Below are 23,595 nucleotides of genomic sequence, written 5' to 3' on the forward strand. Positions count from 1 at the left end.
CCAGGTGCTTATCCTGGTCTCCCATGTGGGTGCAGGGCCCAAAGACCTGGGCCATCCTCCACTGCACACGCGGGCCGTAGTAGAGAGCTGGACTGGAAGAGGGGCTACTGGGACAGAATGTGGCGCCCCAACAGGGACTAGAACCCGGTGTGCCGGCGCTGCAGGCAGAGAATTAGCCTATTGAGCTGCGGTGCCGGCTGAGTTTCCAATATATTTAAAGCATCATGAGTCCTTGTTATGCATTCCAACCTTGTCCCAGTATCTGCAAGAGCATGTGGGAATTTGCTATTGAGTGATCTGGGTCTGTATAGCCAAACTAGTTGGGGAATTGCATGAAGATATTCACTTTATGTTCTGATTTTATTGTCTAATCTTGTTATTTCTTGAACACAAGGACTTTGGGCTGGCCACCAGAGCTAGTGTTAGAAAGACTGTGAACATACATCATTAAGAAACTGAATTGTTCTTCATCTCCATAAAATAGTTACGAAAAACATCGTTGCAATTATCTGCATCTTTCTTTGTCACACGGTAGGCAAACTATAATTAAATTCAGACTAACTCCCCTGTCTCACTAAAATAGCCCCAATGGAGGTTTCAGAGCAGTACGATCCTTAAAGACTGTAATCCTAGTCTGGTGGTAATTCTCCACAGGAAGCTCCAAGAAGCATGAAGTTTGCTGACTGCTGTATCATGAACTCTAAAATCCTTTGTGTTTGATCCAAGAGTCTCATCTCAGCCATCATCAGTGAAACTGTTGCAGGATAACCTGCTAGCTTGCAAAATCTTAGACCCTTCCTGATTCTGACCACCAAAGCCTTCAGTTTTAGATCTACAATAGCACATATTGCATTCCTCACAACATCCTTGAACTTCTATAATATATTGAAGCATTCAAAGACATAAGAACAAAGCCAGATTTCAAGTGAACAGATAGTATATGTTTGGTGAACATATTTACTTATTCTTGTAACCAAACCATGTATGACCAACTTGCTTGGGATGTTCTGAGACAGACACATCATAAACAAGCAAAAACAAATTAAACATCCTAAAAACCAAGTTTTAACTCTCATTCTGCACTTACTATAAAAACTCAAACCAAGCCCTCCACATTTCATCCTTTATTGAAGTAGGGGTCACCATTCTAAAAGACTTTTCAGGAGTGAGTGTTTAGCCTGTCTATTTAGATGTCCACATCCATATTCAGGTAGCTTAGTGTCTTTCATTTCTGGCTCTGGCACCTGACTCCAGCTTGCTGCTAAGGCAAACCCTGAGAGGAAATGGTGATGGCACATGTTATTAAATTACTGGTATGTGGGAATTCTGGATTTTATTCCCAGCTCTTGATCCAGGTCCAGCTCAAACTACCATTCTGAGCATATAGGAAGTGAAAGGCATTACGTAATGATTAGGGATCAATTCTATAGGAAGATGGTGCTATAGTAAATAAATATATATGCGCCCAAAGCCAGGGCATCTGGCCAATTAAAACCAGTGTGAATGAACCTAAAGTGAGATATAGACTCCAGAACAATAGTAACAGTGGACTTCCATCATTAAACGAATCAGCTAGACAGAAATCAACAAAGAAACAACAGCACTAAACTACACTATGGGAGGGTTCCAAGATGGCAAAATAGGGAGGGAGCTCACTGATAGTCCAAGAAATGATAGTTTAATAAAAGCGGAGATACTGTAGTCTCAGGGAAGAGTTAGGGAAAAAACTGCACAGGAAACACTTCTGGAATTAGAGGGACACAGTATATCTGCATGGAGGGCAGGGGTACCCACGGCTTGGGAGCCCAGATGCAGAGAGTCTCTGCTCCAGCACTGGAAAGGGAGGTGAGGCGATACAGGAAAAGTGGCAGGAAGAGCCTAGAGAGAACAAGGCTTGAAGCCCCATGGATGAAAGTACACCATCCTAACTAGAGGAGGGAAAAAAAAAGGGATGATACAGACATGATTCTCCCTCTCCACACACCTTAAAAGGCATGTGAGACAATAGAGCAGGTGCCATTTTGGACATAAATAACAGCTGTGCCAGCTCGGAGCTGCGCAAGCTCTCAGCCAAACAGAAAAATTTGACTTCGGTTGGGAGTAATAACAGGAGACTAAGACCTAGAACTGGTCATTTGCATCAAAATGGAGGAATCAAGCTGAGTGAAAAAAGCCTTTCCCACAGGAACAGCTATCATATGTTCTCCCTGATCAGTGGCAACCAACTGTGCACCAAAAAGGAAACCTGTTGAAGTGAAATGGACACTATGAGAAACAGTGACTTGATCAGCCCTTGCCCTGACTGTTGATGGACAACTTAATACTTTATTCCTTTTTTGTATTTTTTTTGTTCAACTTAATACCATTGGTTGAACTCTTTAATTAACATGCAATTATTCTTAGTTGTTTAAATTTAACTGAAAAGTGATCCATGTTAAATATAAGAGTGGTAATAAGAGAGGGAGGAGATGTACAGTTCTGCACGTGCTCCATCAGACATACCTCTAATGGTAGAGTTAGAAAAATGCTAGGGGATTCCAATTTAATCCCATCAAGGTGGCATGTACCAAGGCCATCTCACTAGTCAAAGTGATCAGTTTCAGTTCATAATTGATCATAATGATAGCATTAAGTGTCAAAGGGATCACCTAAATAAGATTAGCGTCTACTAATAATAACTGATGGAATTAAAAAGGAGAGAACAATCCAACATGGGAAGCAGGATACACAGAGGATTCATAGAATGGCAGATGTCCTAAACAGTACTTTGCCCTCAGAATCAGGACTTAAGGCACTTGAATCCAGCTAAAAAGCCCATGAGAGTATTATAGGCATGGAAAGCCAAAACACTGAGGAAAAAAAAAAAAAGTGACCTAAATGAAAGCTCTCTGCAAGTGAGATCCCAGTGGAAAGCATGGGCCATTAAAGAAGGAGGTACCTTTCTCTGAAAGGAGAAGAGAACTTCCACTTTGACTATGGCCCTGTCTAAATAAGACTGGAGTTTATGAACCTAAGAGGCTTCCATAGCCTTGGCAACTCATGACAAGAGCCTCAGGTGATTACTGACTTCATAAATAAGAGTGTCAATTGGTAAATCAACAACAGGAGTCACTGTGCACTTACTCCCCATGTAGGATCTCTGTCCTTAATGTGTTGTACTATGTGAATTAACAGTATAACTAGTACTCAAACAGTACTTTACACTTTGTGTTTCTGTGTGAGTGCACACTGTTGAAATCTTTACGTAGTAAACACTAAGTTGATCTTCTGTATATAAAGATAATTGAAAATGAATCTTGATGTTAATGGGATGGGAGAGGGAGCAGGAGATGGTATAGTTGAGGGTGGGAGGGTGGTTATGGGGGAAAAACCGCTATAATCCAATAGTTGTACTTCGGAAATTAATATTTATTAAACAAAAGTTTAAAAAACTAGATTAGGTTTGCTTATATTTACAATTTTTAAAAAGATTTATTTATTTTAAAGACAGAGTTAGAGAGGCAGAGGGAGAGAGAGAGAGAGAGAGAGAGAGAGATGGAGAGATAGAAGGGTCTTCTAAACTGGTTCACTCCCTAAATGGCCCCAGTGGCAAGAGCTGGGCCAACCCATAGCCAGGAGCCAGGAGCATCTTCTAGGCATCCCATGTGGGTGCAGAGGTCCACGGACTTTGGCTGTCTTCCACTGCTTTCTCAGGCACATTAGCAGGGAATTGGATCAGAAGTGGAGCAGCCAGGACATGAAGTGGCACCCATATGGGATGCTGGTGCCAATATGGAATGCCAGTGGCCTTGCCCATTATGCCACAGCACTGGCCCCTGCTTTAGGATTTTTGCATCAATGTTCTCGAATGTTCTAAAAGCATGTGAAGTGTCAAAAATCTTATATATGTTACTGCCTAACCAATTTAAATGTGTGATAAATTTTATACAATTTATAGTTAATCCTGGGGAGATTCACTGAAATCCCTTCTAAAATAGGAAGGTACCCTGCAGGTTGAACAGAGCACTGGTATGTGATGTACCAAAGACTTCAAAGTGGGTAAAGGTAAGAGAAAGACCTTTTAAATGGACTGAGGTGCTTGAACTAAAACTTAGCAAACTGGTATTATCAATATCTATGTAAGAAAAAGCTATTTCCATTCTTACTGTATCTTCTACTAGGCAAAGTTTTACATGATGGATGAATTCACAAATAAGGTATTGAGTTACCAATTTGAAAAAGGTTAACAAGGTCATCAATTCCAAAGTCAAGAATAAAAAAGAGGGAGACAAAAATTTTCATGAATATTAGGAATGTCATATTGCCTTAAACTCTAGTGAGTCTTTGAGAGAAACATTAATTACTCTGTACAACATACCTTCTTTGGCAACAATCAACTCCTATTGTAAAAGGCACAATTTGAAAATAACTTTTTTCAAAATGTAAGATTTGAGTATAATTATATTAGTTGAAATTTATTTTAATATTATGGAGAAGCACAAAATAATTAGAGTTAATTGAAAAGCATTCTAGGAAACAAAATTAAGATGGTGTTTTGAGTATATATTTCTTTCATTTTGTTTCAGACCAAGTGAAGAGGTCCGCATTTAAAGAGTAACTGCCCTTGGCTCAATATTTGATTTCTTCATATTTGCAATCAGAAATTAAAATATATGCATTGCCTAAGGCCTTAATTACAGCTATTTGAGTTTAACTTTTTTTTGATCTTAAATGGGGATGGGTTGCTGTTGGTGTCTGGAAGAGAACCTTAGTACACATGCTTTACAAAACCAATAAAGACAGATATCTGATCAACTGCCTCTTATAAACTTACCAGATTTTGGATATGTTATTATGAAGACATCATCATCTCTAATTGCAAAATCATCTAGATTTTTTTATGAAGTCCATATTGACTGCTATACGATGAAAATTATAGCCTTTAAAATTCCATAAATACATGTCAGTATTGTCCATAATTTTCACCCACAAGTAAAAAACACATATAAGTCTTTTTAATTTCTTAGTATTTTATAACAGTAACTAACACTTGTTAAGTGCTCAATAAGTTTAAATATTATATCAAATCCTATTATATGTATACCAACTCCTTTACTATTCCAAACATGCCACAATTTCAAAAGTCTTTCAACATCACAGTAATTTAATGCTGTATCATTAATATCACTATATCAAAGACGAGGAAGCTAATAAACTGAGAGGATAACTAACTTTTCTTAAAATCCTATGATGGAAAATTAATATGAATCCATATATATGGAAGAGGAAATTAATGCACCCAGAGGTTAGCCACATTACTGAAGCTTTCACAGCTTGTATAAGTATGGCTGAAAAGGTATGATGCCAGACAATTGATTCACATAGTCTATGCTTTTAATATAGAGTTTGTTAGAATTTTATGTTTTTATCACTTACATAGTTATAGAAATAGGAATTTTTTTATGACTGTACTTTTATTTTCACTTTTTTTCCTAGAATATGAAGACCTTGCTCTAACAGAAGTTTCTAATTCCAAATCTGATGCAATTAGGCCCAGGAGTGCAGATGCTAGAATCTCATGTTGAAGTACTTTGGTTCAAGTTCCAGCTCTGCTTGCAATTTCAGTTTCCTGCTGTTGTACAACCTGAGATACAACATGTAATCGTTCAAGCGTTGGCTCCCTGCCACCCACATGGGTTGAATTCCCTGCTCCTGGTTTAGTCCTTCTGGTCCCTGCCTTCACAATATTTTGTGAATCAATCAGTGTATGAAATAGTTCTCTGTGCCTATGGCTCGCTCTCTCTCTCTCTCTCTCTCTGTCTCTCCCCCCCCCTCTAAAATAAATACATAAATAGATTTGTTTTAAAAACACATTAATTACTAATCTTGCACATGCTAAGTAATAAACTTAAGAAATGAGCAAGACTTAATTAATGATCATGTTTCCTGCCCAGATAACCTGAAAGAAGACACAAATAAACATTCCATACAAGTGCTTCTGAACAGCAGGAGTCAATTGGTAATGATACCAATTGTGAAATTTGATTATTGTTTATAGCCCTTATCTGTACTCTGAGGAACAGTGGTTTTCCTACTTACTACTTACTGAATTCTTTATTTAGTAGAGGTTTCAGCTTGTTATTATAAAGTAAACTGAAAGTATATCATTATGAAAATTAAAAGAAAATCTTTCTCTCTGTCTCTCCATCTCTCTGTCTGTAACTGTACCTCCCAAATGAATAGATAATTTTTTTTAAAAAAAGGAAGAAAATTAAAAGAAAAATAAGAAAGGAAAGAGGCAGGAGGGAGGAATAAAGGAGTAAGGTGGAAAGTATCATTATGCCTTTAAAATTGTATATGTGAAATACATGAAATTTGTTCGCTTTATATAAATGAAAAAAAATATAAAGTACTTTTTACATGTAAAACAATGGGGCCAGCATTGTTAAGTCTCCAATTGCAATGCCTGCATTCCAGTATGTGCACTGGTTCATGCCCCAGCTGCTCCACTTTCTATCCAGCTCTCTGTTAATGTGCCTGGGAAAATATCCCAAGTCCTTGGGCCCCTTTACTTAGGTGGTAGACCCAGAGATGTTCCTGGCATCTGAATTTGGCCTGGCCCAGCCCCAGATGTTTGGCCACAAGCAGGTGGAAGATCCTCTCTCTCTCTCTCTCTCTCTCTCTCTCTCTCTCTCTCTCAAAAAAAGAAAAAAAAAAAAAAGAAAGAAAGAAATGTAAAACAATACTTAACAAACAAAATTCCAACAAGATCCTTTATAATACTTCTTGAATGTCTCTTATAAATTAAAATCTCATTATTTTGGAAAAATAAATGTTAAATACATTAATAGAATCACAGCTGCATAATCAACTTATGTATCTACAGTTATTTAAAATATGATAATACCTGTTTTAGACAAGCAGAAATCAATGAACTATACAAATAAATTATGTTGGGTCTATTTGTTACATATGAGGGTATTTTAAAATGACCTCCCTAAAGTTGGAATAAAAGGAATTTGAACTATTCAAATTGGAATTAGAACAATAAGGATGCCAAATCACAGATTGGTTTCAATAGAGTAGATTACAGCTACTTTTTTTTTTTTTTTTTTTTTTTTTTTTTTTTTTTGACAGGCAGAGTGGACAGTGAGAGAGAGAGACAGAGAGAGAAAGGTCTTCCTTTGCCGTTGGTTCACCCTCCAATGGCCGCCGCTGCAGCCGGCGCACCGCGCTGATCCGATGGCAGGAGCCAGGAGCCAGGTGCTTTTCCTGGTCTCCCATGGGGTGCAGGGCCCAAGCACCTGGGCCATCCTCCACTGCACTCCCTGGCCATAGCAGAGAGCTGGCCTGGAAGAGGGGCAACCGGGACAGAATCCGGTGCCCCGACCGGGACTAGAACCCGGTGTGCCGGCGCCGCAAGGTGGAGGATTAGCCTATTGAGCCACGGCGCCGGCTCAGATTACAGCTACTTTAACAATAACATCACAAATTTCTCGGGAAAAAAAGTTGAAGAACTCAGTCTTTGGAGTGTCATGAGGGTTGATTCATACTATATAACACAGACAAATGAGGAAGTGCAAAAGCAGGGAAATGCAAAGATGAAAAATGAGTCACTATCACACTCTCCCTAACAATCCACAATGCCACTTATATGGTCTCCAAAAAGCCATCCCAGATTCCAGAAACTCTGGATACTGAGGAATAAAGAATGAATGTCACATGATCTCCACAAACATTCTGAATGAACATAGTTATTTGTCAGCCAATTACTGGGGTTGTTCACTCCATTCATCTGTCTTTTATAGTCCTTTATAGTCTCAGGAAAGAGAATTTTATGAATTATCATGCTGCAGAGATAAAAGCCAAAAAATAGAGTGTAGATGAGACGGAGTCACAAGGGATCTCAACATTCCAAGCATATCAATAATGCATCTCTGTGTTTCCCTCTTATTCTTTCTTTTACGTCAAAAGAAAGAGGAAAAGAGATAGAAAAAAGAAAACAGACATGTTACACAGAAAGAGAATAAGGCTTCAGAGAGGCTTAGAGTTCTCCTTTCCCACTCACTGTTGTAGGTCAGCTGAAGAAGGAAGATCACCTTGGGACTACGGAAATTTATGTGTGGCTGATAAATAAATATCCTATGCAGAGTTTATTTTGGCCAATGAGTAGTGTTCTAATAAATGGACAGGTAGCTTAGTTTGGATAAGTTCTCAAGATTTTGTTGACATTAAGAAATGTTCTAGAAACCTCAAAGGAATCAAAATGTTTGGAGACACTCAAGAAGACCACAGGTAAACAGAAGTTGCATTTACTAAATTTTATCAGTTGTGAAACACAACTTCCTTGGACATGAGTGATGGTAAATAAAATGATTTAGATACAACTCAGGATATTAGTTGTTTATTAAGTTTTAGCAGTTATGAAATAAGCATGGTTTGTTGAATGCTATTGCAACAACTTCTTTGGACATGAGTAATGGTCAGTATAATGTGATAGCTCTATCTCAGGAGACTGGTGTACATTCCCAGATCTTTTTTTTTTAACTTTTATTTAATGAATATAAATTTCCAAAGTACGACTTATGGATTACAATGGCTTCCCCCCTCCATACCGTCCCTCCCACCCACAACCCTCCCCTTTCCCACTCCCTCTCCCCTTCCATTCACATCAAGATTCATTTTCGATTATCTTAATATACAGAAGATCAGCTTAGTATACATTAAGTAAGGATTTCAACAGTTTGCTCCCACACAGAAACATAAAGTGAAAAATAATAGATGATTTTTTTTAAATGATGATGAAATCAGATCAGACCTATTGTCATGTTTAATCCCAGTGAGAGTCAAGTTGGGAATTGATAATTTCTTTTTTTTTTTTTCCACATTCCCAGATCTTTATTCGCACCATCCCATCTTCTTATTCACCCTTCATCTCATTCAGATTGTTTCTTTTATTGTAACACTAAATCTGGGACTCACGTTATGGTGCAGGAGACTAACCCACTGCTTGTGGTGCTAGCCTCCCATATCAGAGTGGCCACTGGAGTCCCAGCTTCCCAGTCCCAGTCCTACTTCCAATACAGTTCCTGCTAATGCTCCTGGGAAGGCAGTGGAAAATGGCAGAAGTAATTGGGCCCCTGTTACCCATGGTTGATATGAAGATGGAGTTCCTGTCTCTGGACTTTGGCCTGGCCCAGACCTCAGTGTTGCAGCCTTTGAAGAGTGAAGCAGTTGATGGAAAAAGAAAAATTGCCTCTGATAAAGCAGAAATATACACAATATATGAGGAATTGAGAAATTCAACAACCAGAAGACATAAAATAATAATAATGACATAATAACCCAGTTAAGAAATTGACAAAAGATATTAAAATACATTTTTCTAAAGAAGCAATACAAATCATCAACAAACACATGTAAAAATGTTCACTATTACTCACAATAGGGAAATGCAAGTGCAAATCACAATGAGCTACCATCCACTCTGGTTAGAATAGGTAGTATTAAAAAGACCAAAAATTACATTCTCCTGAGAAAGGGGACTCCTAATACATTGCTACCTGAAGTTATGAAACAACCTTGTAGAAACAATAAGGAATATCTTATGAGATTGGTCTGGGCAATGATTTGCTGAACAAGAATGCAAATACAAAAATAGACAAATGAAATGACACTAAACTGAAAAACTTTGTGTACAGCCAAGAAACATTCAACAAATAAAAAAGACAATCTACAGAACATGAAAAAATATTTAGAACTGTGCATCTGATAAGGGTTAATATGAAATGGAAAAGGAATTCAAATAAATCTATATCAAAAAATTCAAATATCCTGATTTTAAAATGGGTAAATATTTGAATAGATGTTTCTCAATAAAGACATAAAAATGACAATAGATATTATAAAAAATGGTCAAACTCAGGAAAGTGCAAATAAAAATCACCTAGCTCCTATTAGGCTACTATCTGAAAGATGAGATAAGTGTTGGCAAGTTTGAGAACAAATGGTACCCTTGCACACTTCTGGTAGGACTACAAATTAATACAGCTACTATGGAAAACAGTATAGAGTTTACCCAGGATATTGAAAACAGAGCTACCATATGACCCAGCAATCCTGCTACCTATAATATATGCAAAGAAAATAATATCATATGTTTCTGCCTTCCTATATATTTTCTTAAGATTTATTCTTTTTCTTTGAAAGACAGAGTTACAACGAAAGGGAGAGACAGAGAGAGAGAGGTCTTCCATCTGCTGGTTCACTCTCCAGATAGCCAGAACAGCTGGAGCTGTGCTGATCCAAAGCCAGTAGCCAGGAGCTTCTTCTGGGTCTCCCGCATGGGTGCAGTGGTCCAATGACTTGGGCCATCTTCTACTGCTATCCCAGGCAACAGCAGAAAGCTGGATCAGAAGAGGAGTAGCCAGGTCTAGAACCAGCACCCATATGGGATGTCAGCATTTCAGGCCAGGGCTTTAACCCACTGTGCCACAGCATCGGCACCTCTGCCTTCATATATTTAATACAGCATTATTGACCATATTAGTAATTAAGTTATAAAAACAATGTAACTACCCATCAATAGTTGAATGGATAGTGAAAAAGTGGCAAAAATGTAAAATGTAATACTATTCAGCCATTAAAAATAATGAAATCTCATCATCATTTGCAACAACAAGGATGAATCTGGGTGACATTTGTTTAGTGAAATAAGCCAGACATAAAACATAAATGCCACATGATCTCACTGACATGGAATCTTTAAAGTTTATCTTATGTTACTGGAGGATAAATTAGTTAAGGAAGAGGCATGACAGAGGTACTGGTCAGAGAATACATATTCACAGTTAGATAAGAGCAGTAAGTTTAAGAAGTATATTGGGCAGGTATGTTTAGTATAGTAAATTACTGTATAATGTGTTCCCGAAAAATGCTGAGTGGATGTTAAGTATTCACACCGTATAATGATGACTATATGAAGTATTGCATTTGTGAATTCATTTGATTTAACTGTTCCACATGTATATATCAGTAAGAGTTTCATCAATTTTTGTTTAAAAAGTAGATATATTCTCAAAGATGTATGGCCAACTACCTCAGTAAATACATTTGACCAGAAACATTTTTTAAGATTTATTTTTTTTTGAAAGGCAAAGTTACAGTGAGAGAGAAATGGGGAGACAGAGAGATCTTTCTGCTGGTTCACTCCCCAAATGACTGTAAAAACACAGAGCTGGGTCAGGCAAAAGGCAAGAGCCTGAAATTCCATCCAGGACTCCCACTTGGGTGCAGGAATCCAAGCCCTTGGACCATCCTCTGATCCTCTCTCAGGTGTACTGTCAGGGAGGGACCTGGATCAGAAGCAGAGCAGCGAGACCCAAACCTGTGCTCAAATGGGATGCTGGTTTTGCTGGTGGCAAAATTCACTGTTCCACAATGCTGGCTGCTGATGAGAAATTTTTTGAAAGATCAAAATGATTCCGTATTATGGCACAGAGACAAGAGAAAATAGATCTGTACTTTTTATTAAACTGAGATAAAGATTTTAAATTTCATGTAAAATGTTTTCATGTATAAACTATTTTATCTATATATAGCAAGATATTAAACATGATAATGTACTGATCAAAGTATTACAGGAATTAGATCTCCTTTACTGTTTTTTGGAAAATGTATTTACTTATTTGAAGGTCAGAGTTACAGAGGGAGAGGAGAGACAGAGATCGGTCTTCCATTCACAGATTCACTTCCCAAATGGCCACAATGGCCAGAGCTAGACGAGGTCAAAGCCAGGAACCATGAGCTTCTTCCAGGTCACCCATATGGGTGAAGGAGCCCATAGAATTGGCCATCATCCACTGCTTTCCTAGGTACATTAGCAGGGAGCTGAATCAGAATTGGAGCAGCCAGGACAGGGAATTGGCACCCCTATGGGATGCCTGCACTTCAGATGGTGGCTTAATCCAAGAGCTGCTTTTGTTATTGTTACGTACATAATTGTGTTTTGTCTTTCATGCATGTGCTTCTTTTTCTGCTCTGGTCTCTTCTTACAGTCCTGACAAACAGCCTCATTACAGTCTCGTTATGTGCTGCACATAATGTTAAAAACTCCTCACAAGTGCAGACCATGTCATGGGCATGAGGGGCATGTGAGATTGGTAGGAGCCAGTTCTGAGACTTATCAGCCATATAAACCATGTTACTTCAATTAACTCTTTGTGCACTTCTATCCAATAGCTGCCAAGAAAACGGATACCATGGTTTTTACTGTTCTATGATTACTAATTGCACTATAATATTGGCTTAAATATACAATCTTTCCTTTTAGCAGTAAATCATTCTTTATAGTTCCTTGTGAATCAGAGAAATAGAATGCATAGTTCATTAATAATTCATTCAGGGTAACTTGGACTTCTTTTATGTTTTTCCAAGGGGGTTCTCCATCTAACGGGGATTTGCTAAATAGATTTAATGTTGTTTATTCCCTAAGGGTCCTTGTGTTGGATGCGTGGCACTAAGTGGCACTGTTGAGCTGGTGGGAACTGTAAGATGTGGCACAGAGTGAGAGATACTTAAGCCACTGAAGATGTGCCCTCAGAAAGGGACTTTAGGAAGGTAGTAAGGTAATTCTCATGAGACTTGCTGTTAAAAGGACAACACTCACTTCTGAATCCCTGCTTGTTTTCTTACTTGCCATGTGGTCTCTTCCTGCCCATGCTCCCAATATTATCATCCAATGAATGGTCCCCATTGCAGAGGCCAAAACAGTGGGAGCCACCTTTTCTCAAAATGAGTGACTTTTCTTTATAAACCAATCCTGTCTCAGGTATCTTATTAAAGAGATGAAAATCTGAGCAATACAAGACAGAGATGAAGATTTACAGTCCAGACACAGGAAACTGTATACACATTTCTCCACTACGGCTACATAAAATGAATGATATATTGGATCACAGAAATGTTACAAGTCGGGTATCCCTGGAACTTGATGACAATGAGCTTGTGATAAGAAAAATAGGACACATGACAGATGAGAATTGTGGAATAGGACTATGAAGAGGGTTGAAAATTTGAACATGACCCACTTTTGGACATGGAAACACAGAGGACTCTGATTTTTTTTTCTTCATGAATGAATTGCAGGGACAGAATATGGAAAAGTCCTCTTTGTCCCAGTTCCTGTCATTCTGATTTAGTTGTTTCTATAGGAAGAGATTAGTTTGGAGTCATAACAAATACCCAATAACTGTGTGATGTGAGGAGTAGCGATTGAGCCACCAAATATGATGTTAAAAAATAGAAAATACTTGGACATTAAAAATGTGTTTGAGTTGCCATTTTCAGCTTCAGGATAACCTGCTCTGAATTTTATGGATAAGCATGAGATGTCCTTATGTTTTAATCCATTAAATCTCTTGATCTATTTCCTGTTGGCTGTTCCTAAGAGTTGGATTACCCCAAGTAATAAACATATTTTCATTTGATTTAGTTGCTTTACTTAAGGAAACCTAACACAGACAAAAATCAAGTTTCTTAAGAAATGTTTCCCAATGTTAGTAACATGAATTTTAAGGTATGTTTCCACATCTTTCAGAGTAAAGTTTCAGTTTTCTATCATTTTATATCTTCATATAAAGCTTTATGCTTTGTCACATAGAAGTCATTTCTTATGTATTTTTTAGAAGTCATCAAAGAATGTAAGATTTTTTAAAAGGTTTTTGTTATAATAGCCAAGAAAATAATTAATTGTGTAACAAGTAACTTAATCATAATTGCTAGGAAAAGAGTTGCAGATCAGTGCCTCTTTACATGGGGCACCAAAATGTGTCTTTTTAAAAAGAGAGAAAATGGGCCAGCGCTGTGCCTCACTAGGCTAATTCTCCTCCTGTGGCACCGGCACTCTGGGTTCTAGTCCCAGTTGGGGCTCTGGGTACTAGTCCCAGTCGCTCCTCTTCCAGTCCAGCTCTCTGCTGTGGCCCGGGAAGGCAGTGGAGAATGGCCCAAGTGCTTGGGCGCCTGCACTCGCATGGGAGACCAGGAGGAAGCAGCCGGCTCCTGGCTTCGGATTCGTGCAGCACCGGCCATGACAGCCACTAGGGGAGTGAACCAACGGAAGGAAGACCTATCTCTCTGTCTCTCTCTCACTATCTATAACTCTCTCTGTCTCTCTCTCTCTCACTGTCTAACTCTGCCTATCAAAAAATATTTTTTAAAAAAGAGAGAAAATGTAAACCCTTCATCAATTCTAATTATAGCCATTTTCCAAAGTCCATCCCATCATTCATGGCGAGCAGCTCCACTTAGTCAGTTAGGTCATTACTGAGCATGCATACCTTATGACAGGTACAAGTGCTGTATACATTATTGATTCCTCTCTGTACATTCATACTGAGTGGATGTAGTCTTCCAGTGTTTTTAGGGGAAGACTATGACCTCATCTTTCTGTTATTAGCACTAGAGTAAAATTTCAGTGACTACTCAACAATATCAAATTGTAAAGAGATTTCTTCCATTCTAGCCCCTTTCTCAGATAACAGATACTTGCTGTTTATGCAACAGGTGTTACACAAGGCCAACAGCTTGAGGTTGCCACTCATAACCTGATGTGATCACAGATCCTCACTGATTCAAGAACTGGAGAACTGCAAAAATGTTTTCCACATACAAAATAAGCTGTATACTTTCTGTCCTCCTTCTTTTCGTCTTTCCTCTTATGTTTCTCCTCCTCCTCCCCTCTCCCAGCAGATCTATTGTCCTGTTTTTTGAAATAGATGTTGGTGTTAATGTTGATAGGTTTCCCCTTCAGATCTGTCATATTAGCATCATGTATTCATCCCAGGTTCTTCATTTTCTATTTTTTTTTATCATTTTTATTCAAATTCCTTACTTACAAAATTACCTCAATGTCCAATCATGGGTACCAGTCTTGATCTTTTGAGGTAGGCATTTGGACAGAATTTAAGATCTTGGCTTAGGATTTTCAAACCATATATCATTGTCTGACTTTTTGTCCCGGTCCTGCTCCTAATTCCATCTTCCTGCTAATGCACATCCTGAGGGACGATGTGATGATTCAAGGTGTTGGGTACTTCCCAACCCTCCTGGGAGACCTGAGTTGAATTCCTGGCTCCTTGCTTCAGTCAGGCCAAGGCCCCAGATGATGTGAGCATTTAAATAGTGAACAAGATTTCAAAATGTATGTGGTTGTTGTGTGTGCTTATGTTTTCAATATGTGTATCTTTTTCTGTCCTATTCGCTTTTTCACTGAGAATGATGATTTCAAAAACTATGGGTATATTCCAAAAAAATTGTGAAAAATGGAATTAGAAGTCACCTTATTTTGGTGCAAATATTTTAAAATCCTTTCACAGTTTTTGCAATCCTTTTCATAAATTTTTTGAAGACTCCTCTCATGTACTATCTCTGATCCAGTGTTTTGAGCAGCTGCTGCATGTTACTTCTCAATGTGTACCCATAGATTTACCTATCCACTTTCTTACCACTTTATACATGTCCCATTTCATGTATAAAAATTTCTTTTGGAGTCAGATGTTGTACAACAGTAGGTTAAGCCATCATTTGGAACCCCTGTATTTCATATCTGAGTGCCTGATTCAGATCTCAGCTACTTTGTGCTTACAATCTATCTTTCTGCTAATGAACCTGGGAGGCACTAGATAATAGGCACAAGTACTTGGGTTCCTGCCACACACCTTGGAGACAAAGATGGAGGTCCTGGCTCTTGGCATTAGCCTGGTCAAGCCCCAGCTATTATAGGTACTTAGCAAGTGAAACAAAGGATGGAACATAAATCAATCTCTCTCTCTCTCTCATTATTTCAAATACATAAAAATCATTTTTAAAAAATACTTTCTTTGGGACAATTATTCAGGAGAAGAATTAATTGATATGTCTGTGCTCAATTTTTCCAGGTAGTACTATATTGCTATTATGTTGCTCTCCAGAGGATGACTGTCCCACTAATAAATACAGATATATGTGCACTCCCTTCCAGTATTTCATGTTATTATGTTTCTAACTCGTCAGTCTATGTTATCATTAATTTCATCTGGCAACCTCAATGGACTATGGGAGACCAAGATAGCCAGAAAATGTTCGTTCTGAGTATATCTGTCAGGACATTAGAAGGCATTAGTACTTAATGTAGTTGTTTGAGTAAAGAAGACAGCCCTCATCAGTGTGGGTGAGCATTATCCAATCTGTTGAGGGTCTGAATAGAGCACAAACATGATGGGAAGGGAGAATTTTTCTCTCTTTGAACTAAGATATTCATGTTCCCTTGAATGTGGTCTATTTAGATCATGGTTCTAGAGATTTTGGACTCTGGAACTTACAGGAGCAGGCACTCTAGTTCACATTCCTTACTGATTTAGTCCCGGAGTTACAGTGGGTTGTCTTTGTGACTAGGCCTTCAGACTTGCAATGGAGTGCACTGTCATTCCTGGGTCTCTAGCTTGCAAATGCACATTGTAGGACTTGAACTCCACAGTTGTGTGAGTCAATTGGTTAATTGCCATAATAAACTTCACTATAGTTACATGAACATATGTGTGTGAGAGAGTGAGAGAGAGAGAAAGAGAGAGAAATTTGAATGATTATGTTTATGGAGAATTCTAAGAAAGATTTTGGTAGTGAGAATGGTTCTAGCAAAACCGGACTTTGCTGATGAAGATTCCGAATTAGATTGGGGTTCTGAAATTAGTTCTCTAGAGGATTAGTTTTAAAATGCTCATGATCATTTTTTTAATTTTAAAAAGAGCAATGATAGGGGCCAGCACCAGGACAGAATCTGGCACCCCGACTGGACTAGAACCCAGTGTGGCAGTGCTGCAGGTGGAGGACTAGCCTATTGAGCCACAGGGCCAGCCAGAACTATTTGGATTTTTAAGGCAACATATTCTTTATTGGCTATGTTCCCATGGCCCATTTACTGAATGAACCAAAAAACTGACATATTTTACTTGGGCCCAGAACAACTGAAGTTTCCAATAATTCTTTTTAATGGGTCTTAGGATTCAGTACTAGCTTCTCTGTCAGTGGGCCATACTATCTGGCTGATCCAAAGAGTTTAAGATTTCAGTGGGAGAGTAAGATGCTCTTTAGAGAATTTTCAATGTTCCAATGGGGAAATCATATTGAAGGCCTTTGGGATTATGTAGAAAGTCCATGACTTCAGTCTCAGATAAATATACCCTCTTGGGAGATTTCTGTTGGCCTGCTGATGGGCCTTATTGGAAACTTCATGCTTGACCTTGGGCAATCAAATTATCACACAACATTAAGTGGTGCATTTTGACCTTGATGCTTTCTGAGCAAGCAACACCTAAAAGTGAGCAGGCATAACAATGCGCCATCTTCAAATGGAAGTGATGTTATACACTACTGTATCCAAGCAGCGTCTGAAATTATATGAAGAGATATGTTATATGATGTAATATGGATAGATAATCCAAATATCCAGGATCCATACTCTTACTATACTCAGTAACTCTCCGAACCACAACAATGACCTCTTGGGAATTTCTCTAAATTTTTTTCACAGAACAAGGCTCTGATCAGGTTTATAGATAATTCTGTATAATATGCAGGTACCAATTTAAAACAGATAGATTCAGGACTACAGTAACCCCTACAAGACATGATGAAAGGGTAGCAGTAAAGGGAACATTTTCTAGCACACGTAACTTCAGGCAATCTACCTGGTTGTACACTTGAATCGTAAGTTAACAATTAACATCCAAATGCAGTTTTTGTACTGATTCTGGATATGGCCATGATTTTGTTGGATGCCTAAGGACTTAGGAGATACCACAATTAAAAAACTGGTGGCAAAGATATTTAGGGGAGACGTAAGTGGATAGATCTCAATGGATGGACAACAAAAGAGACTTGTGATCAACATGAATGTGCACCAAAAATCAGCTTAACATAGGAGCATTCTAGTAATACTGATGAGGAAGCAGAGTAACGTAATAGATGAGTAAGTTTCTCCAATGATCTAACACCAATTTTCATGGCTGTTCATGCACAAATCCACCTTCACAAAATCTGAGGAGCCAGCTGAGATACCACAATGCTGGTTTTGTATCCTAATAATAAAAGACACATTAACTCATGCAGGAAGGAAAAATATGCCCATTTCCCCAGCTCTAGGCAGTGCATCTTGGAGAGTGACCCATGTCTTCTACTTGCAGAAGGGAGAGGAAATGAATTACAATCCTTAGATTTGAATCCTAGTGTGGGGAAACTCAGGGGCAGACAGGACACATGTTCCCTGCCAGCAGGCCAATATCAAAGACTGTACCTCTATAGCCTCCATAGTCAGGTATCTAAGGGCCTTTCCCCACCACCACTACTCCAAACTCTTGAAAACCTTTGAGCAACATGCCAGTTGTTAGGAAGTAGTGAAGCAAAAGGGGGGGGAGGGTCAAAGCTTTGCCTTAGATCTCTGTGACTGACCCACCAGTCAGCAGATGCAGCAACATGTAAGCCCCAAATGCCTCTACCTCCAGCCCCATGTTCCCAGACAGAGCCTCTAGATATGTTCCACCATCAGGCAAGGGTTTTATCTCAATAGGACACACTCATTTTGGCCTATATCACCACAATCCCCATAGACACCTGGCATACACTCTGAAACTATCTTGTGACTCTGACATCTGGGTATGACCCAGTTATTCTCCACCTGGGCAGCCCTAAGTTATGAAGGAAAGTAGACATAGGCCTATGTGTGAGAGGATGAAGAAAAAAAATGGGAAATTTGTGCAGAAAGGACTGGAAAAGCCCTTAGAAGAAAGCTTTGGAAGTATTCTAGTGTTTATACATCAAAATTCCTGCTCATAACTGATAATTTTATAGGGGGTTCCCAGACTTCCTCCCTGGGAATATTCCAAGGGAATATTCCTGGCCCAGCACCAAGGGGGTGGCTACTCATTCCAATAGTGCTGTGTGATAAATACCTGGGAAGAATTTTATGAATTTCACACCCTTCAACAAACAAAATCTCAGGATGAATGGTAGGAAGAATTGCACCCCATACCCTATGAACCCCATTCCAAGTGAAGGCTGGACTCTCAGTTCTTTGCTGGTTTTCTGCTTGGCCCGTCAAATGTACTGTTTCATTTAATTTTGGTAGCTGGCTTATTGACAATCTCTATCTCAAATATGAAATTATTATCTTACTGACAAATAGGAACTTCTGTTCTAGCCATCTCCCATAACATCTTTTTGGCAGAGCCAGCTAGGAGACATCAAGAGCAACAGTAAAGCCAAGCAACTGTACCTGTAGCATTGAGGAATGTTCTATGTCTAGCTGTCTTTTATCCTTTCTCATGCATTGTCTCAACAGCATCACAGTATACTCTCAGGGTACTCATGCAGGTATGGAATGATCTAGTCAGTGCCATTGACTTGGCGCAAGCATATAACTATCCAATCTTTATGACCTGTCTCATCAGGAATATCTTACAAGAGACAAGCCGAGTCACTCTCTGTCTTCCAAACTTGCTGCCACATCCCTCCTGGACATCCCAAGTCCTTGGGTCCCTGTGCCCTCATGGGAAACCCTGAAAAAGCTCCTGGCTCCTGGCTTCAGATCAGCTCAGCTCTTACCATTGTGGTTATTTGGGGAGTGAAACAACGGAATGGAAGACTTTCTCTCTCTCTCTCTCTCTCTCTTTCTCTCTTCTCTCTCTCTCTTTCTGTAACTCTGTCTTTCAGATAAATAAAATATATATTTAAAAAAAAAGATGTGAAAGTAAAGGATTAGTTAACTCATGGATTCAAATTCCCAGCTTACAACATTGCATAAATATCCTATGACCTTATATATGCCCAAAGTATATGTTTATTTCCTGTAGCTGCAGGAAAGAAATGAGTGAATATTATGTCCAACACATTATTCTGCAATTGGCTGAATTATAGCACAAACTGAATCCCAAGCCTCATGTGGAGTGGAAGACACTTAGTGGGAAAGAATGGGACTCAGTAAGTTGGGTAGGGAGGTATATAAAGACCTTGATAAAAGGGAAACCATGAAGGTTCTAAATTCTGATGATTCTCTTTGCCATTGGAAGCTGTTTTCCTACTTCAACCAATGGTGACCTCCAACACCCCAGCAGATATCACTTCCTTACTCCCAGTGGTATCAGTATCTACAAACCCAGTATCAGTAGTATCAGTCTTTCCATTTTATCCAAGAAGATTGATCTTGTATAACCTGAGGAGACATTGACGACTCTACTGTGTGATTCACCATTCAAGGCAATTCTGATTCTCCTGAAGACCCAACCCATCAGTCCTCTCTGCTTCTAGACATAGCAATTCACTGAAGTACCATTAGGCCTCTGATGCTGAGTTAAGCAGGTGGGCATTGTGGTGCAGGGGATTAGGCTGCCTCCTGTGATGCCAAATCCCTACTGAAGCACAAGTTTGAGTCCTATTGCTCTGCTTCTGACCCAACTTGCTGCTCATTCGCCTGGGAAAGCAGATGAAGATTTCTCAAGTAATAAGATTCCTGCTCCTAAGGGGAGAACTGGATAGAATATGTGGGAGAACTGGATAGAATTTCTGGCTCTTGCCTTTGGCCTGGCCCAGCCCCTACAATCACAGCCATTTGGGGAGAGAACAAACAGATGGATGATCTCTTTCTCTCTTCCTCTGCCTCTCTCTGTTTCTCTGCCTTTCACTTCTAAAAGTGTGAAGCATAAGGAAATGCACCATAGTATTTGGATTTTTTTTTTTTGACAGGCAGAGTGGACAGTGAGAGAGAGAGACAGAGAGAAAGGTCTTCCTTTGCCGTTGGTTCACCCTCCAATGGCCGCCGTGGCCAGCGTGCCGTGGCCAGCGTGCTGCGGCCGGCGCACCGCGCTGATCCAATGGCAGGAGCCAGGTACTTATCCTGGTCTCCCATGGGGTGCAGGGCCCAAGGATTTGGGCCATCATCCACTGCACTCCCTGACCACAGCAGAGAGCTGGCCTGGAAGAGGGGCAACCAGGACAGAATCTGGTGCCCCGACCGGGACTAGAACCTGGTGTGCTGGCGCCACAAGGTGGAGGATTAGCTTAGTGAGCCGCGGCGCCGGCTAGTATTTGAATTTTTTAAAAAATTAATGCCAGAAAAAGTATAGTATAACGTGTGAGGTATTTTTATGGATATTAATTGTTTAGACAACAAATTTCCTATCTTGAGCCACTTTAGGATTCTTATCCCTTGAAGGACAGGGGATCTGAATCCCCTTTGGGAAGTATCTTGAATCACTACCAAAAATTTATAGTGATAATCTTTTTCCAGCCTTCCTAAATGCAAATACTGTTTTTTGTCAGGATAACTTTGCATTAAGGAAAGAAATAATTAGACCTGTAGGAACTACTGAACTTCTATCGATTTAGTAAACAATAGTTTAGTGTTCCTCCAGTTAACACAGGGACTTACGGATGCCAGGTGATCAATCGTGGTTTAGTTCAGATTCCTATCCCAAAGGTCTGGCATGCCCTGCAATCCTTACTGTGATAATTTCTCAAGTTCCTGAGTACATAATTGGAATACACATATGTAGCAACTGACAAAATCCCCACATTTATTCCTTGGACTGTAAAAGGAGGATACAATGATGATAAAAGTCAACTGAAAGCCTTTAGAGCTGCTATTTCCTGGAAAAATATTAACTCAACAGCAGTAATGCATACAGAGAGGGATTGAACAGATTGATGCCACAATTAGTAAATTAAAAGCCTTACTGGGCACGGGTATTGTGACAGATTGGGTTAAAGCCCCAGCCTGCAGTGCCGGCATCTCATATGGGTTCCAGTACAAGTCCGAGCTGCTCCACTTCCCATTCAGCTCTCTGCTATGGCCTGAGAAAACAGTAGAAGATGGCCCAAGTGCTTGGACCCCTGCACCCATATGGGAGACCCTGATGAAGATCCTGGCTCCTGGCTTCGAATCAGCCCCTCCTCCTTGGTTTTGTGATAGACATAGCTTGAATCTTGTCAAGAACAAAAAAAAAAAAAATAAAGGAAAAAGGCAACTCTAAAGAGCTTGTGTTTTGTGTTGCTGTACGTACTGGGGGTCTCTTTTCCTCATCTCTGGTGCCTGACTAGTGGATCTTTATTGAGAAATGAGAATGGCAGATTCCATGACAGTGCTCCCTGGCCCCTCCAGGTCCCTAGTGTTTCCCAGCTCAGAGATTTAAAAATCCCTGGGCTGGGGGTATTGCAATAGGCCCAGAAAGGTGTCCCTGGAAGCAAATTTGCACATGCTGCAGCACGCACACCAGCTTGCAAGAAATGGGGAAAAGGAGAAGAGGGTATATCTGCCCTCTAGGCCCAAGCAGGCCACGTTTTTTTATGTGGTTAAATGGAATAGACAGATATTCAGGAGAGGCAAACATTGAATAGCTATATTTTGCCTGGTCAGAACATAAATCAAAAGTGGGAGTCCAGGCAAATAAGAGGAAAAACATCAAAAAGAAGGGACATAGATCCTCACTCACGATGGAGAACCTAGTGCCAAAGGGTAGATTTCTAGGTCAGGCTAACCCTAATATTAAAAGGAAGCTTCACAAACTGTGAGTGGGACCAGCACCCCCTTGGCTGATGTCCTAAAAGCTGCCTCCATGGTCTATTTTAGTAGAAATTAAGAAGAAGAAGAAATAGTTAGGCAGAAGGAGCAATGAAAGGATAGGTGGCAGGCCCAGCTGATAGCTGCTTTATGAAGAGATCAGCCATCAGAAAAAACCTGTCCAGGCCAGTCCATGCCTGAATACCACCTGCTATTGATGTGGAAAACCAGAGCATGGCACAGGCGGTTATCCTGACAAAAGTCAGCTTCCACAAAAGCCTTCCTGCTCTGCTAAAAACTTGAATGGTAAAAAAGGAAACTGCCTCAAAGGTCAAAAGGCTCCTGGGTCAAAACTGCAGACTATGTTGGCCCCTAAGCTGATGAAGCTATTAATTCTGCCTGGCTTCCAAGACAACCATCACTGTTGAGTAGATAGAGCTAAGGGTCACTGTTAACATTGCAGGTAGGACTGTGAATTTCCTTTTAGATATGGGAGCTGCCTCTTCTGTTCTTTAAAGGGAGATATTCAATTATTGTTTCAATCTAAATGCTTCTTATAAGTATGCTTAGTATGTTTAGTATGATTGAATCTTCTTGGTTATATATTTGCAGAAGTTTATATATTTCTTATTATAAGCCTTTGTATCTCTATTATTTTATCAATTGTAGTATTTTCTCTTCATCTTCATTTTTTTTTTAGTTTCTACTCACCGCCCCCCCATTTTTTCTTTGTTATTTGTGTAAAGATTCATTTATTTTGCTTATAATTTCAAAAAATAACCCTAGTATAATTTTGGAATTTTTTGTTTTAATTATTTATTGTGCTCTGATTCTTATTATTTCTCAGCTCCTTCTAATTTAGGGTTTAGTTTTTTCGTGTTTTTCTAAGTTTTTGAGTTGCCATTTTTTTCATGTGAACACTTAAGTGCTATAAGTTTTCCCCTTAATACTGCTTTTGTTGTAGTCTCCAGATTTTGATACATTGTGTTCTTATTTTTCAAGGAAATTTTTATTTTCTTTATTTAAATCCA

General features: G+C 39.3%; 1 pseudogene; it reads right to left on the reverse strand.

Annotated features, from left to right (window-relative positions):
• The window catches only part of LOC100339487 (amine sulfotransferase-like), a 28,247-nt pseudogene extending 23,291 nt beyond the window's left edge, over positions 1-4,956 (reverse strand).
• Between the last annotated feature and the right edge of the window lie 18,639 nt (positions 4,957-23,595).

The sequence above is a fragment of the Oryctolagus cuniculus genome, chromosome 5 (assembly GCF_964237555.1).
Source record: "Oryctolagus cuniculus chromosome 5, mOryCun1.1, whole genome shotgun sequence".
NCBI classification, from domain to species: domain Eukaryota; kingdom Metazoa; phylum Chordata; class Mammalia; order Lagomorpha; family Leporidae; genus Oryctolagus; species Oryctolagus cuniculus.